Below are 6,607 nucleotides of genomic sequence, written 5' to 3'. Positions count from 1 at the left end.
CAGTACAGGTTTATATTATATTATATTATATTATATTAATGATGTGACTCAGTGTCAGTACAGGTTTATATTATATTATATTATATTAATGATGTGACTCAGTGTCAGTACAGGTTTATATTATATTATATTATATTAATGATGTGACTCAGTGTCAGTACAGGTTTATATTATATTATATTATATTATATTAATGATGTGTCTCAGTGTCAGTACAGGTTTATATTATATTATATTATATTAATGATGTGTCTCAGTGTCAGTACAGGTTATATATATTATATTATATTATATTAATGATGTGACTCAGTGTCAGTACAGGTTTATATTATATTATATTATATTAATGATGTGTCTCAGTGTCAGTACAGGTTTATATTATATTATATTATATTAATGATGTGTCTCAGTGTCAGTACAGGTTTATATTATATTATATTATATTAATGATGTGTCTCAGTGTCAGTACAGGTTTATATTATATTATATTATATTAATGATGTGACTCAGTGTCAGTACAGGTTTATATTATATTATATTATATTAATGATGTGTCTCAGTGTCAGTACAGGTTTATATTATATTATATTATATTAATGATGTGTCTCAGTGTCAGTACAGGTTTATATTATATTATATTATATTAATGATGTGACTCAGTGTCAGTACAGGTTTATATTATATTATATTATATTAATGATGTGTCTCAGTGTCAGTACAGGTTTATATTATATTATATTATATTAATGATGTGTCTCAGTGTCAGTACAGGTTTATATTATATTATATTATATTAATGATGTGACTCAGTGTCAGTACAGGTTTATATTATATTATATTATATTAATGATGTGACTCAGTGTCAGTACAGGTTTATATTATATTATATTATATTAATGATGTGACTCAGTGTCAGTACAGGTTTATATTATATTATATTATATTAATGATGTGTCTCAGTGTCAGTACAGGTTTATATTATATTATATTATATTAATGATGTGACTCAGTGTCAGTACAGGTTTATATTATATTATATTATATTAATGATGTGTCTCAGTGTCAGTACAGGTTTATATTATATTATATTATATTATATTAATGATGTGTCTCAGTGTCAGTACAGGTTTATATTATATTATATTATATTAATGATGTGTCTCAGTGTCAGTACAGGTTTATATTATATTATATTATATTAATGATGTGTCTCAGTGTCAGTACAGGTTTATATTATATTATATTATATTAATGATGTGACTCAGTGTCAGTACAGGTTTATATTATATTATATTATATTAATGATGTGTCTCAGTGTCAGTACAGGTTTATATTATATTATATTATATTATATTAATGATGTGTCTCAGTGTCAGTACAGGTTTATATTATATTATATTATATTATATTAATGATGTGTCTCAGTGTCAGTACAGGTTTATATTATATTATATTATATTATATTAATGATGTGTCTCAGTGTCAGTACAGGTTTATATTATATTATATTATATTATATTAATGATGTGTCTCAGTGTCAGTACAGGTTTATATTATATTATATTATATTATATTAATGATGTGTCTCAGTGTCAGTACAGGTTTATATTATATTATATTATATTAATGATGTGTCTCAGTGTCAGTACAGGTTTATATTATATTATATTATATTATATTAATGATGTGTCTCAGTGTCAGTACAGGTTTATATTATATTATTATATTATATTAATGATGTGACTCAGTGTCAGTACAGGTTTATATTATATTATATTATATTATATTAATGATGTGTCTCAGTGTCAGTACAGGTTTATATTATATTATATTATATTAATGATGTGACTCAGTGTCAGTACAGGTTTATATTATATTATATTATATTATATTAATGATGTGACTCAGTGTCAGTACAGGTTTATATTATATTATATTATATTAATGATGTGTCTCAGTGTCAGTACAGGTTTATATTATATTATATTATATTAATGATGTGACTCAGTGTCAGTACAGGTTTATATTATATTATATTATATTATATTAATGATGTGTCTCAGTGTCAGTACAGGTTTATATTATATTATATTATATTAATGATGTGTCTCAGTGTCAGTACAGGTTTATATTATATTATATTATATTATATTAATGATGTGACTCAGTGTCAGTACAGGTTTATATTATATTATATTATATTAATGATGTGACTCAGTGTCAGTACAGGTTTATATTATATTATATTATATTATATTAATGATGTGTCTCAGTGTCAGTACAGGTTTATATTATATTATATTATATTAATGATGTGTCTCAGTGTCAGTACAGGTTTATATTATATTATATTATATTAATGATGTGACTCAGTGTCAGTACAGGTTTATATTATATTATATTATATTATATTAATGATGTGTCTCAGTGTCAGTACAGGTTTATATTATATTATATTATATTAATGATGTGTCTCAGTGTCAGTACAGGTTTATATTATATTATATTATATTATATTAATGATGTGACTCAGTGTCAGTACAGGTTTATATTATATTATATTATATTAATGATGTGTCTCAGTGTCAGTACAGGTTTATATTATATTATATTATATTAATGATGTGACTCAGTGTCAGTACAGGTTTATATTATATTATATTATATTAATGATGTGTCTCAGTGTCAGTACAGGTTTATATTATATTATATTATATTAATGATGTGACTCAGTGTCAGTACAGGTTTATATTATATTATATTATATTAATGATGTGACTCAGTGTCAGTACAGGTTTATATTATATTATATTATATTAATGATGTGTCTCAGTGTCAGTACAGGTTTATATTATATTATATTATATTAATGATGTGACTCAGTGTCAGTACAGGTTTATATTATATTATATTATATTAATGATGTGTCTCAGTGTCAGTACAGGTTTATATTATATTATATTATATTAATGATGTGTCTCAGTGTCAGTACAGGTTTATATTATATTATATTATATTAATGATGTGACTCAGTGTCAGTACAGGTTTATATTATATTATATTATATTAATGATGTGTCTCAGTGTCAGTACAGGTTTATATTATATTATATTATATTAATGATGTGACTCAGTGTCAGTACAGGTTTATATTATATTATATTATATTAATGATGTGTCTCAGTGTCAGTACAGGTTTATATTATATTATATTATATTAATGATGTGACTCAGTGTCAGTACAGGTTTATATTATATTATATTATATTAATGATGTGACTCAGTGTCAGTACAGGTTTATATTATATTATATTATATTAATGATGTGTCTCAGTGTCAGTACAGGTTTATATTATATTATATTATATTAATGATGTGTCTCAGTGTCAGTACAGGTTTATATTATATTATATTATATTAATGATGTGTCTCAGTGTCAGTACAGGTTTATATTATATTATATTATATTAATGATGTGACTCAGTGTCAGTACAGGTTTATATTATATTATATTATATTAATGATGTGTCTCAGTGTCAGTACAGGTTTATATTATATTATATTATATTAATGATGTGTCTCAGTGTCAGTACAGGTTTATATTATATTATATTATATTATATTAATGATGTGACTCAGTGTCAGTACAGGTTTATATTATATTATATTATATTAATGATGTGACTCAGTGTCAGTACAGGTTTATATTATATTATATTATATTATATTAATGATGTGTCTCAGTGTCAGTACAGGTTTATATTATATTATATTATATTATATTAATGATGTGTCTCAGTGTCAGTACAGGTTTATATTATATTATATTATATTAATGATGTGTCTCAGTGTCAGTACAGGTTTATATTATATTATATTATATTAATGATGTGACTCAGTGTCAGTACAGGTTTATATTATATTATATTATATTAATGATGTGACTCAGTGTCAGTACAGGTTTATATTATATTATATTATATTAATGATGTGACTCAGTGTCAGTACAGGTTTATATTATATTATATTATATTAATGATGTGACTCAGTGTCAGTACAGGTTTATATTATATTATATTATATTAATGATGTGACTCAGTGTCAGTACAGGTTTATATTATATTATATTATATTATATTAATGATGTGTCTCAGTGTCAGTACAGGTTTATATTATATTATATTATATTAATGATGTGTCTCAGTGTCAGTACAGGTTTATATTATATTATATTATATTAATGATGTGTCTCAGTGTCAGTACAGGTTTATATTATATTATATTATATTAATGATGTGACTCAGTGTCAGTACAGGTTTATATTATATTATATTATATTATATTAATGATGTGTCTCAGTGTCAGTACAGGTTTATATTATATTATATTATATTATATTAATGATGTGACTCAGTGTCAGTACAGGTTTATATTATATTATATTATATTAATGATGTGACTCAGTGTCAGTACAGGTTTATATTATATTATATTATATTATATTAATGATGTGTCTCAGTGTCAGTACAGGTTTATATTATATTATATTATATTAATGATGTGTCTCAGTGTCAGTACAGGTTTATATTATATTATATTATATTAATGATGTGACTCAGTGTCAGTACAGGTTTATATTATATTATATTATATTAATGATGTGACTCAGTGTCAGTACAGGTTTATATTATATTATATTATATTAATGATGTGTCTCAGTGTCAGTACAGGTTTATATTATATTATATTATATTAATGATGTGTCTCAGTGTCAGTACAGGTTTATATTATATTATATTATATTAATGATGTGACTCAGTGTCAGTACAGGTTTATATTATATTATATTATATTATATTAATGATGTGACTCAGTGTCAGTACAGGTTTATATTATATTATATTATATTAATGATGTGACTCAGTGTCAGTACAGGTTTATATTATATTATATTATATTAATGATGTGACTCAGTGTCAGTACAGGTTTATATTATATTATATTATATTATATTAATGATGTGACTCAGTGTCAGTACAGGTTTATATTATATTATATTATATTATATTAATGATGTGTCTCAGTGTCAGTACAGGTTTATATTATATTATATTATATTATATTAATGATGTGACTCAGTGTCAGTACAGGTTTATATTATATTATATTATATTATATTAATGATGTGTCTCAGTGTCAGTACAGGTTTATATTATATTATATTATATTATATTAATGATGTGACTCAGTGTCAGTACAGGTTTATATTATATTATATTATATTAATGATGTGTCTCAGTGTCAGTACAGGTTTATATTATATTATATTATATTATATTAATGATGTGACTCAGTGTCAGTACAGGTTTATATTATATTATATTATATTAATGATGTGTCTCAGTGTCAGTACAGGTTTATATTATATTATATTAATGATGTTGTTATTTATATTTATATAATAATAATAATAATAATAATAATAAATAATAATAATCTTGTTTTAGTGTTGTTACAGATTTCCAGGTGAAACTCTTTCTGATCTTCGGGACGTTCGTTTTCTTTTCTCTGACCTTCGACTTTACGTCGATTTCTACTGTAAGTAAACAAGTAAACAAACAAGTAAACAAGTAAACAAACAAGTAAACAAGTAAACAAACAACTAAACAAGTAAACAAACAAGTAAACAAGTAAACAAACATGTCAACAAGTAAACAAACACGTCAACAAGTAAACAAACACGTCAACAAGTAAACAAACAAGTAAACAAGTAAACAAACATGTCAACAAGTAAACAAACAAGTAAACAAGTAAACAAACATGTCAACAAGTAAACAAACACGTCAACAAGTAAACAAACACGTCAACAAATAAACAAACAAGTAAACAAACATGTCAATAAGTAAACAAACAAGTAAACAAACATGTCAACAAGTAAACAAACACGTCAACAAGTAAATAAACATGTCAACAAGTAAACAAACAAGTAAACAAACACGTCAACAAGTAAACAAACATGTCAACAAGTAAACAAACAAGTAAACAAACACGTCAACAAGTAAACAAACATGTCAACAAATACGTCAACAAGTAAACAAATACGTCAACAAGTAAACAAACACGTCAACAAGTAAACAAACATGTTAACAAGTAAACAAACACGTCGACAAGTAAACAAACACGTCAACAAGTAAACAAACACGTCAACAAGTAAACAAACACGTCAACAAGTAAACAAACACGTCAACAAGTAAACAAACACGTCAACAAGTAAACAAACACGTCAACAAGTAAACAAACACGTCAACAAGTAAACAAACACGTCAACAAGTAAACAAACATGTCAATAAGTAAACAAACAAGTAAACAAACATGTCAACAAGTAAACAAACACGTCAACAAGTAAACAAACATGTCAACAAGTAAACAAACAAGTAAACAAACACGTCAACAAGTAAACAAACATGTCAACAAGTAAACAAACAAGTAAACAAACACGTCAACAAGTAAACAAACATGTCAACAAATACGTCAACAAGTAAACAAATACGTCAACAAGTAAACAAACACGTCAACAAGTAAACAAACATGTTAACAAGTAAACAAAC

This window comes from Echiichthys vipera, assembly GCF_963691815.1.
Source record: "Echiichthys vipera genome assembly, chromosome: 15".
NCBI lineage: Eukaryota > Metazoa > Chordata > Actinopteri > Perciformes > Trachinidae > Echiichthys > Echiichthys vipera.
Note: the sequence above shows the minus strand (reverse complement) of the source record.